At 39.2% G+C, this 12,859-nt stretch overlaps 1 non-coding gene across 1 annotated transcript; it reads left to right on the top strand.

Annotated features, from left to right (window-relative positions):
- The first annotated feature begins 11,981 nt into the window (after window positions 1–11,981).
- Trnar-ucg (transfer RNA arginine (anticodon UCG)) lies at window positions 11,982–12,054 on the top strand. The gene has a single exon. It is a non-coding gene; the product is annotated as a tRNA-Arg (tRNA).
- Window positions 12,055–12,859: the final 805 nt, after the last annotated feature.

Here is a 12,859-nt window from a genome sequence, read left to right as displayed (position 1 = left end):
TAGTAGTAACTTCGTACAATTAAACAGGCAAAGGGACCTCTTGTCCAAGTCAGTAGGGCTCCGCCATTCCTAGTCATATTTCTATAGTTATCATTATCTTCCTACTGTAATGTGCAGATAGTGAGTGCTATTGACAGCCAGTTGTTGCCTAAACGCTGTAATACTCTTTCTGCGTTGTTAAAGTCAAATCCCTGATACATTACTTGCTAAATTGCGGTACTGTCTTATATCTTATAAGCAAAACAGCAGTTCAGTATCGAGTAAAGCCAACCCCTATAGTTAACTTTCTTTATGAACCGTAATAGTACTGTGTGCAACTTAGCCTTATTAGGCTGGCGACGGTTTATTTTCACGCAATTACAGTTTACTGGACTCATAACAGAATCTTAATTCGATCCCTGTTTAGCTTGATACTGCTTTCTTTCGATAGAAACCCTCAGCGAAACAAAATTACTCTGATACCTTCCCACCGCATACCATCACGGCCACAAAATAAAAATCCTTTCCCATGAATAATATTATCGGCACACTACTATTTTAACAGTAGTCGGTAGGGTTATACGTAGTCATGACCTGTTCCCAAATCATGACTTTAATATCTGCGGTGGGAAATGCAGTGGCTGGTGAAAAACATGGGAAAATCGAAAAGTCGACACTTTACCATACCCAATATGGTGTAGAAAACCCACTGGCATTCAGAAAACTTCCAGTCGGCTAGTAATGGATAAGTATAGGTCCTGTTGTGACGCTACGACGCAGTTCTTGCTATGAATTTTTTCGCTTACTTAACACATGAAACTGTTTGTATACGATGTATTGTCTAGTGTAAATATGTATTGTAAATACTATCTTTAAATTATGTAATATTTAACACTGGCAAGTCAGGGCATATTTAGTTCACGTTGAAGTCAGAGAGGTCGTTTTGTCGTGCCGCTGGGCGCGGGAGCGCGCCAGCGGGTGGTAGTAGCAAAGACGCTGTGCTCTGAGTAAGACCTGCAGGCGAGTGCTGCTAGTCCTAGCTGTGTTACATCTCACTGCTAGTGTGTGGATCTAAGTACGACGGGAAAGTAATGGTCGGCATATCTGGAAGCATGGCCGGGCAAGTTATTATGGATTAATGGGCATAGTGCTGAAGAAACGAGGACTTAAATGTGAAGCGCACTGTGGCCCCAAGTCGCAACAGCAGAAAGCCCGCTGCCACATTGTGTGGCTGCCGTGGACTTCCGTCGATCCACCGACAACGAGGGAAATAAGATCTACGTAATTTTCGTAGGATAAAATTGTAGATGGCTTGCCAGTGACTGTGCGTTTCTCCGAAGTTGAACAGTTAATAACAAGCACTTTATTATCGAAGTGTTGCAGTTACATTCCACCCGACAATAACACCAAATAGGTCCCTTCCGATCCTTGCCTTATTGAACCGAGTGTGTCACGCCATTATCAAGAGAAAATATGTTAATTATCAAATTATTTGCGTAGACGGTAAAGAGCAAATTTCAGAATGGTTATCGTAGTTAATTGTTGCACTTAATAAGCTTACGCCAACCGTAATAACTTAATAATAGACTGAAGTAATAAATTTGATTATTAAGATTTATTTCAATGCATATTCAGCTGAAGTTAGTTCAAGGATATTTCATGAAACTATAAAGCTTATTCCACTTGACAATGAATTATTATCATTCAAAACATAGTTAATCAATTATTGGCAATATATTTCATTATCAGTAGATTAAACTGTGCAAAGTACCTAATTTTAAAGACAGTCCATTATTCAACATCTCGATAGATAATTATCTGTGTTGTCAGCATTGCACTTAGCTGACAAATTATGAGCAAAATAATTATCAAAATAGTTATTGAAAGTTAACCATTAATGTTTAAGTGTAGTTAGATTGTTATGGCATTGTTTTATATAACTACTGAGCCTGATACAGCACTTACGTAAAAGTTCCCGTTCCACCTGCTGCGCTACAAACAGGTAAACTTTATTTTTGACACAATTATTCACGTAAATAACAGTACTTTCGCTCATCAGTTGAGCAGGCGACCGATTTTTTAATTGCTTTTACAACTTAATCATTTCTTTCGGCAATATTTCCACTGGCAAAATTTATTTCCAAATTATTTCCATCATTTCATTTACCGATCGTTATTGAATGATCAATAACGATCAGGTTATAACGTCTCCTGTTTCCCGCGGAATAATCATTATTTACTTCGGATTCGGATGCCTTATCCCGACACGGGTCAAAATTCATAATTCAAGGTCATTGTCAATTTGTAATTTCGCAAATCCCGGGAAGCACGGGGGTGTTATACTGTTCCCAAATCACGAATATTATATTATCCTTATTGCAAAATAGTGGCAAGTTAGGAAACGATGAAGTAAGTGGATAGGAATATGCACCCTCTGGTATGATTTTTTTTTAGTAATTTAATTGAAAGCTTTGTTCCTTTGGTAAAAGTAAAATTGGTTCTTTTTGTCGTGACAGAATAAATTACTATTAATCACACCAGATTTGTCGGAGAACAGCAGCAACATGTGTAATAGATCCAGCTTTAAGAAACTCTATTACATTTTAGCGGAAAATTCGTGCGGTACTCTCCAACGTTAGAAAATTCGTGGTGTTCCGTTCGGAGCAGGAGGTGGCTGTCTTTTCTCATTCGCGATATCGAAAATTACTAAAAAATGAACAGAAATTTTTTCGGAGGAAGATCGCGCGGAGAAAACAGAAGTTACATGAAAGAAACATAAGGGACCAACTAATTGGATTTGTACGAACATGTAAACGGAACTGAAAGAACTTGGAATAAATACTATAACGATGTCGTCACGACAGCCTCCTGTTCCGACAGAACACACGCTGGATCATAAGCTGCATAAATCTTTTAAACAGAAAAGATTATCACAAGTATAATTAATGAAGATAAGGTTGAGAGATTTTCTTTGAAATTAAATAAACTTCAAGGCTTCAAGTATTATATTATGAAACTGAAACTTACATTAACGTGGACACCCATTGTGGCGGTGGAGCGAATTTTCATGATACACATTCTCGCTTGTTTGTGGCTACATATATTTTTAATCACTTAAACTCTTAAAGTTACAATAAAATGATTATATCAGTATGGAGCACAATACTTTTGCGTCCGACTCGCAACACATTCACAGGAGAACAGCTAGAGAGCAGCTCTGCTCCCTGCAGAAGTAAAAATTGGTAATTGTTATTTTGAAACATAGGTGCGTCGTTCTTTTACTGATCGATAGCAGCGTATAACAGTTTATAGCTATCGTGATATTCTGCGCTTTTCAGGAGCGCGGCAAAGATATCTGGTTACAACATTCATTGGTATATTTAAAAAGTTCGCACATACTGACGCGAATACAGAAAAAACTTTTACATGTTAAAAATCGCAGTGATAAAGGCTGTAATGTCACAACCCTTCTCTATAAAGCAGACCACAGCTCAATAATACTGGCCTCTCGTGACTTTTGTGCCCAGGGGACATGCGACGATTCATCCTCGTGTTCAGAAAACTAGTCCTGGACGGTGCGATCTGTGTGAACGAGGGCACCCTCGTCTTGGGACACAGCATCACCACTGAGGAACAAACACTTTATCATTGGATGGACCAAAAGTGGTCACATAATCATTGGCAGCAATGCGGCATTGGAGAGTAACCACGAAGCCCTGCAAGACCACAAAATGGCTGCCCAAACCGTGAACGAACCGTCACGATGTTTCACTCTTTGATCGTAAACTCGGACAGAAGTAGGACGCAGTGTCAAGCAACACTCATCCGAGCAAATGACTTCGTTCCGGGTTTTGTGTCTTAGGCTCGGTGTTTTCTTGTTATGGGCATTTGCATCACTGACGAGTGCTTTTGGAATTGCAGCTCGCTCTCCAATTCACAGCTTATGAAACTTCCTTCAAGTTATTTAGGTGCTGGCACGATTCGTGAGTGCGACGTTCAGTTCCGCACTGACTTTTGGAGCGGTCTTTCTGTAGCGTCGTCCAAAGACGAAGGTGTCAAAGCAGTGTTGGTACATAGCAACGCAACAACAAGAAAAAATAGTCGCCACGAGCCTCATCGACGACACTGGAGAAGCCACACCTACAAACGTTTTACTACGCCACCACAACCGCTGTTCTACGTACGGCCGAGCACAGGACAACTCGCCCAGTTCTCAATGCTTGCCCAAGAAGGCAGCTTCGTCTTCTAGTAGGCCAGCTTTGTAATCAGTGTATCAGACAGAACACTACGCGAAAGTTATTGTTAAATGTACTCTGAGTCACGGACTTGTACTTTGTCTCAAGTGATACGTTAATGTTCAGCGACATTCCTGTAGATATGGACTGTACAATGTTAAGTAATTTTTCTTATTTGTTTTGTAACAAAGCAAAGTAAGATTTTATGTATTATAGTATTTCCGCGGTCCCTTCGTGGAGCTGTCTTTTTTATTTGTAATTCACTGTTGCCATTTGAACTTCGTCATTTGGAGGTAAAGAATAGAGCTGTGGACGGTAGAAAATGGAGTGCCAAGTGGAGAAATCGGAATGTTTCCGACACATTCTTCTCTATAAGTTCAGGAGGGGGATGCCAGCAGTGGAGGCAGCCAGATGCGTTTGTGTTGTGTATGAGAATAATGCCACTGAACAGAGCACGGCAAGAAAATGGTTTTCTTGTTTTAAGGAGTATTGTTCTGACGCTAGTGACTCTCCACGTTCTGGAGCACCTTCGGGTTTGATGAAGATCATTTAAACGCATTACTCCACAATAATCCACATCAGTGCACTCGAAAACCGACAAATGCGATGAACACTGATCATTCTCTCATCTTGAGAGATTTGCTTGCAGTGGGGAAGGTTTATAAATGAGGTGAATGGGTACCGCAGGCTCTAAGCCAAAATCACAAAAATCAGTGGGTGCACCCCTGCTTTATCGTTATTAATTGCCTCATGAAAACAGAGACCATTCCTGTCCTGTAACGTTCCTCGTGACTTGAAATGATGTCTTTATGCTAATATAAGGAAAAGAAAGGAATGACTGAGCTCAAACTAAGTAGCAGTTCCCCGTACATCCGCGCACGCATCAACAAAAGATAATATTATGCCTCTGGTGAAAGAGCGACGGAGTTGTGTACTACGAATTGCTTCCCCGAGGTGTAACCAGCACTGCTGACATTTATTGTCAACAACTGAGACGTCTTGCAGACGCAGTCCAGGAACAACGACCAGAAAGACTGCGTGAAGCTAAGCTACTCCACGATAACGCCTACCCACATTCTGCTAGACCGAGAAAAAGCGGGATGAGGAGCTGGGTTGGCAGATCATTCCGCACCCTCCTTATTCAACTGATCGTGCGCTCTCAAATTTTCATCTTTTTCGCTCCCCATTGTTTAACATTCAAGGAATTTCCTTTCAGAATGAAAATGCCCTCCGAACATGTCTCGATGAATTCTTCGCATCAAAACCACGTGATTTCTACAGTCGCCCCAGCAATGTACATAGTGAAGAAGAACATATTACTGATGATTAAAGTCTCTGTTTGAGGTATCGCAGCTAGGGCGTGATTGCGAATTTGTCTATTAAAGCTTTCTTGTATGAATGTATGTAGGCTCCAGTGTAAGCAGTCAGAATCTTATATGATCTGCAACGGGCGAGTTGTGTCCTGCAGACGTACGTCATGACCATATGGCGTGACTGCAGCGTGTGAAAGTAGCGGAGAGGTGCTTACAGAGTAGTTACATTCACTGGAACTATAAAAATTAATAACTGATCTAGAAATAGCATGAGGAACTTCATATAAGGTACATAACCTAAAATCTGAAATCAATAAATGTCATAATTTGGAAGTTACAAAAAAAATAAAAGTCAGTAAAAAATGTAATTATCAGACATATATATATATATATATATATATATATATATATATATATATATATATATATAGGGTGTTACAAAAAGGTACGGCCAAACTTTCAGGAAACATTCCTCACACACCAATAAAGAAAAGATGTTCAGTGGACATGTGTCCGGAATCGATTAATTTCCATGTTAGAGCTCATTTTAGTTTCGTCAGTATGTACTGTACTTCCTCGATTCACCGCCATGATTTCATACCGGATACTCTACCTGTGATGCTGGAACATATGCCTTTACAAGTACGACACAACATGTGGTTCATGCACGATAGAGCTCCTGCACATTTCAGTCGAAGTGTTTGTACGCTTCTCAACAATAGATTCGGTGACCGATGGATTGGTAGAGGCGGACCAATTCCATGGCCTCCACGCTCTCCTGACCTCAACCCTCTTGAATTTCATTTATGGAGGCATTTGAAAGCTCTTGTCTACGCAATCTCGGTACAAAATGTAAAGACTCTTTGTGCTCGTATTGTGGACGGCTGTGATACAATACGCCATTCTCCAGGACTGCATCAGCGCATCAGGGATTCCATGCGACGGAGGGTGGATTCATGTATCCTCGCTAACGGAGGACATTTTGAACATTTCCTGTAACAACGTGTTTGAAGTCACACTGGTACGTTCTTTTGCTATGTGTTTCCATTCCATGATTAATATGATTTGAAGAGAAGTAATAAAATGAGCTCTAACATGGAAAGTAAGCGTTTCCGGACATATGTCCACATACCATATTTTCTTCCTTTGTGTGTCAGGAATGTTTCCTGAAAGTTTGGCCGTACCTTTTTGTAACACCCTATATATATATATATATATATATATATATATATATATATATATATATATATATAAGTAGTTCTCCAACTGTGACTATTTGAAAAGATATGATAACACCTTCAGTGTTTAGATTAAATTTGGAAAGTTCTCGTTTTAGGAAACCTTTCGTAATTTTGCAGTAGTAATAACTTTAAGACTTTCACGTAGATATTTATGTTTTGTGTTAGGGTGAGTGTGAAAAAGAGTACTTTTGTGAGTGTATGCGGGACATTCGCCAATATTAAATTTGCAGTTTGTAATTCTCTATAGGAACTTGCAAGTGTTGCAGCTTTGTATCGTGGGAACGAATCCACCAGTGGTCCCCTACTGGTGGATGACGGGTGTCCAAGCATGTTTGAATATGTAAGAGACAGCCAGAACGTTCGCTACTATATAGTTAAATTCCAGACGTAAAGTACAGCTTAAAATTTATTTCATTTTATTTGTTTAACAAGAGAGTTTTGAGTTGCTTATTTTAATGACGTGAATGAGCTGAGAGCAGTGGTTGGTTCTTGCTAGATTTTGGCGCGAGCCGCATCCTGAAAGTCAGTTCTGATTGGACGTAATTCTGTACAGCCAAGAAGAAGTGAGACGGTTTGCCACCTAACGCATGAGATAGAGGGGCTTGTAGAGGCAGAGAGAGAAGAAAGAAGTGGTGGACTAGCTTTCGAAGGTGCCGGTCATGCTGAAAGTGTCCGAATGCATTATGTGTGAAATGAATTTATAAGCTCCCAACATAAAAAAATATAATTATATAATTCACATTCAGTGTAACTACCGAACAGTATACTTCCGTAACCTTAGAATAATAAAATGTCACTATTCTCTTAATAAAATTGTGGCTCACTTATAACCTTTCAATAATTGACTGTGAATTTAAACTGTTAAATTTTGGAAGTCAGCAGCGCTGCGTCATGGCCCTGAAAGCTCATTCTGAATAAATTGAAAATTCTTACCTCAATACGGTCGCCGGATAGCGCATATGTATCTGCTCCTTTAAGAATTTTTTCTGGCACAGTTCAGTGCAATGCTGGCCGATAGATTTGTCATGTATAAAAAGAAACAACTGATTTTTCTTTACAATAATCGGGATGACCATGGATTGGAGAAATTAGTAAAATCTTTAAATTGAGAGTAATGACTGTCAAAAGTTAATTTTTATAAGAAAGATTACTATTAAGAGATTTTTTTAAACATTTATATGGGACTTGATATAACAATGGTATATATGCGCCGGCTTTGGTGGCCGTGCGGTTCTAGGCACTTCAGTTCGGAATCGCGCGACTGCTCCAGTCTCAGTTTCAAATCCTGCCTCGGGCATGGATGTGTGTGATGTCCATAGGTTAGTAAGGTTTAAGTAGTTCTAAGTTCTAGGGGACTGATGATCTCAGATGTTAAGTCCCATAGTGCTCAGAGCCAGTATATATGCGCGAGGCTGCTTTTACCTTATACTACATCGCTCAGGCACCGCCATCGTTCCCCACGACCGGCCCAGCCAACTCCATGCACACGACTCCTAGCTACTACTTACTCCTACTGCTATTCAGTTGCTACTGCATACAACACTGCTCTCTGGTCTGAGATGCACTTATAGCTTACATATCGCAGGCAGCGTGTGAGCAGTCCATCGAAATTACATCTGCTCGAGTGCGCTAGCAATAAATTCTTAGGTCATGGACCTCTTACAAAGTGATACTGTGACTTCCGCGTTTCGGTCCAGTGATAAAGGTAGCTAGTGTTTACTATTAACTATTTGTGAAATTTTAAGAGTCGAGAGATATTTTGTTCTGAAGGAAATTGTGTGTGTAAACTTTGAACTAAAAGCGTGGCGGTACTAAGTAAATCTTTTTTACTGAGTATTTATGGCGAGCAAAAACTTTATTTAAAGACGACCACTGAATGACGAGTGCAAAAGTAAATAGCAGTTTATTGACTGTGTTACTCTAGTAAATGATTTCGAAATTGGATAGGACAAGTTCTGGCTGTTTGAGTGTGACGAGGAGTATGAACAGGAACTTTAATGATTTGAACACATGTGGGCTGATGATCTTGCTTAATAGCAATAAAAAAATCCTAATGCATTTTAAAAGGACCTTTGAACTTAGAAATTCGAACAGCAACCCATTTCCGATTTATTCTTTAGAGTTCACAAAACTATTTTCAGCTTTTTGTACTTACAGCGGCCTCCGACGTGTAGTTATGAAATCTCAATTTCTTCAGCACTGCTTTCTGAGATCTCTTAAGTAGCTGCAGTCAAGAGTTACGTGTGCAGATCTGCAGCAGTATCATTGTCTTTCTAGTATGAATTATTTAAGAGGTACCCTTTAACTGGAGTTTTATATATTTGGAATTCAGTTGTCTCTTTGATCCGTTGGGTAATTTATTGTCCAGCCTTATTCCCTTGTGGAAAGTTCTGTTTTCCGATTTTTGTTTGCTTACTGTTGGCAAATGTAAGTTGCTTATACGCAGGCTATTAAAATAGAGTACTGCTTATTTTGAGAGGTGGCAGTAACGACCAATAAATCTGAAACGTATACCTTAAGAGCTATGAGAACTTCTTCTTCCTCACGTCTGTGACACATCTCTTCTCTTTACTATGACGAATTACGTAGAAAACTCCTAAACAAACCAGTACTCATTCCTGTGTTAATGTCAATAAATACAGCATGCAATAAACATCTGTTAGTTGTTACTAAAAGACGTATCAGCAGTTTTGGGTAAGTGCAGTGCATACTTTCGTTCTAATGTACGCAATTTGAGTTTTTATTAGTTTGTGAACTGCTTTTGCATTGCAGTTTTTGTCTTTCACTTACCAGCGTAATTGAAGCTGGACTCTCATTCGGGAGGACGACGCTTCAAAACCGTGCCCGGCGATTCTGTTCTAGGTTTTTCGTAATTTCCCTAAATCGCTTCAGGCAAATGCCGTGATGGTCCCTTTGAAAAGGCATGGCCGATTTCCTTACCCATCCCTCCTGAATCCGAGCTTGTGCTCCGTCTCTAATGACCTCGTTGTCGACGGGACCTTAAACACTAATCCCCTCCTCCTCCTCCTCCGTAATGGAAGCCTTTTATCCTCTCACAGGAAATGGCTCGCAAGTGCAAGTCGAATGTAATAGTAGGCAGATTACATTAGAAGCTGTGCTGTTTCCCGCTAATGTAATAATGTGTTCTCATCCATTTACTCATTTGTTTACTGCAGTCACTGCTGGAGTACTGGATGTTCTTCGGGTTTTAATGTCCCTGTTAATACATGTCGATAAAATGAATATTGCACTAGACTAAATTAAGACTCTCGAATGAGCACGTAAAATGCCGCTTTAAAAATCGTTTTATTTATAAAGGGAAACATACCGACACTTTCCATAGACTCTGGGCATCGTATGAAAGACGCGATGTGCAGTATTTGTTAGGACTGACTCCAACTACATATTGCAAATACGAACTTGTAAATACCTGCCGAAACGTCAGATAAAAAGCGTCTGACGATTTTCAGGAGGGACAGTCGGTATATACCTTGGCATTGCAATCACTCATCTCCATTTTGTACTATCTTCTTGATCCCTTGATAATTTTCACACTTTTTTACCTCCAGTAGATGTACAATTTTGTTGTTGTTGATCTGCACATGGTTTTCTTTCCCTAAAATTATTACTCGAATAGTTTATTAAAAATTTTATGTATGTAAATAAATGTCCAAATTGCTTGGTTTTACATTTTTTGGATAGTTTCTACACTCACTGATATCTTCCAGAACATCTTCATTGGCTTTTTTTCTTCTTGTCCAGCTCTTCCTTGTTAGCTTTCTCCGGAGCCACAGTTCGATCGCTTTTAAATGCTTTCTGTCACTCTTCAACAGCGCAGTTTTCACAACCGTATAGACGCACACACGCCACACTAAGATCTTCAATGATTGTTCTTTTCTGTGCTAAACGACTTGTTGATTACTAGTTTCTTCTTTCACTGAAAGCACGCATAGCCATTAGAATTCTTTTTCTGATATCCGTGCTGCGTCTGGTTGTCTTCTTAAAACTGAAGTACCTAGTAATACTTACCAACATTTCCTGTTTCGTTTCTTTCACTTTTGATATCAGATGACCTTAATTTTGATTTGCTAACAGTCGTAACATGGGTCTTTTGAGTGGTAATTTTAATTCCAAAGTTTTCCATTACTGGGAAGACTTTATAAAATTATTGTGCTTACTTTTTTCGCTAGAACCTATTCAGGTAGCATTAGTTGCAAATCTTGTGTAGTGAATGAGAATTCCATTCATTTTAATTTTTGATGTGTGTCCTTCGTAGAACCTCACTCTTTCGTTGAAAGGAAATGATGCACTGATGAGCCTCGTTGTCTTACCTGTTTCTGATTTGCATTCCTCTCTCTTAATCTCTGTCCTCTGACGTTGGATTTTGTGTACGTTTTATATTGTTCTACTATCTTTCAAGCCTAAATATGTCTCATTCGGGATTTTAAAGAGATTTTTTTTCAGTCAATGCTGTCAAATGCGTTCGAATACTGCAATTTCATTGCAGTATTCCGTCTAGCAAGCTCTTGTGTGCTATGAAGGATTCATTAGTCCCTATTTTTAGTCTCAAACTAAATTAAACTGTTTCTCTTCACGCTCTAATTCGACTCCTCATTTTATTCTGTTTTGTATGTGTCAATTTATTATTATCTCTTGTAATTATGTATAAAATAACATCGTTCCAGCTGCTCTTTCTGATACAACATTTATAGTACTATTCTTCAGACTACTACGAGTAAACAAATGGAGATAAACAATATTTATGGTAGCCTCAGTAACTCCTGTACATGATTCTTCTACAATGTTTTACATCTTCACAAAGGCAAATAAATTTTGATCTTGTAATACATATGACTGTGACAGATAAAGACGTTCAGCCGTGTTTGAGATTTCCTCTTTCATCGGAAAGGGAAGTCTCTGGACTCATATTCAGGAGACGTGGTGTTCATATCGCTGTCAAGTTACACAGGTTATATTTCTTTAAACCGTTTAAGGTGAGTGACAGGGACTTCCCTTTGAAAACAGTATTCTCGATTTGATTATAAATAGTTATCCATATTGTCCTCCAGCGTCATCTATAAACACCTCTCGTCATCTGCGGAAAGGCTGTCTTTCTACCTTTTCCACTTTATTCTACCTGTTCTCGCTGAGAGCTGTTCGCTAAGCTACGCCTTGAATTCTGATTAGCTGCAACCACGCACGGCATTCCCGTCGACCGTGTGGCCTAATGGATAAGGCGTCGGACTTCGGATCCGAAGATTGCAGGTTCGAATCCTGTCACGGTCGAAATTTTTTTAATGTACCCCAGAGTTGACGCTAGGCGCATCAGTATGGAAAAGTGAGACAAACTTTTTCAGACGCTACATAATACAGAAAAGCAGTCTGGTAGTAAAATTAATTTTCTCTGAGTTCTTTGGCCGTTATTACGCACGTAACTATGGCATGAGTGACAATACAAGCAATTTTTTGTCATCTGTCGTGAAGACGATTCACAGGTATCAAACACAATTTTGTCCTCTAATTTGTATTCAAATTTATGATGTTTCAATGAAAACCAACGGTTCCATAAATGTGGCGATGCTGCTTGTCGCAGTGTATAAGAAAGAGAGCAACACCTGCTTGCTTACACAGGAGGCTACAGAAAATATACAAATACAAATATTTTTTTAAAATTTCTATAAGTATGATGGCACTATACCTCTAAGCATAACTGCTCGCGTTGTGTGTGCGCCTGACGCAAAGTATTTCCCGTGAAAACAGCATAATTGTGTAATTGCAAAACCTCACACAGAGAGTCCGGGGTCGAAAAGGTAGGATACTAAAAATGATAATATATACGAAATTCTCTCGTTTTTACTGCGGAAAACTCACCAGCCTCCCCTGTCTAAAATAAAAGTAGCTAGTTGTTCCTAAATTTTCTTTCGATTTCGCCACTTGCTGTGAAATCTATGAAGATGTCTTCTTTGGAAGTTGGCAGACCTTTGAGAATATTTTCAAGTGGATTTCCAACCCACTCGCACTGTGCAACCAAGTATCCTCAGCAAGAGAAAAAAAAACTTTCTAAAACTCTTTTCCAGATTTAAATGATTTT

This window comes from Schistocerca gregaria, chromosome 2, assembly GCF_023897955.1.
Source record: "Schistocerca gregaria isolate iqSchGreg1 chromosome 2, iqSchGreg1.2, whole genome shotgun sequence".
NCBI lineage: Eukaryota > Metazoa > Arthropoda > Insecta > Orthoptera > Acrididae > Schistocerca > Schistocerca gregaria.
The sequence above is the reverse complement of the archived record's forward strand: the minus strand, read 5'-3'. Positions and strand labels throughout refer to the sequence as shown.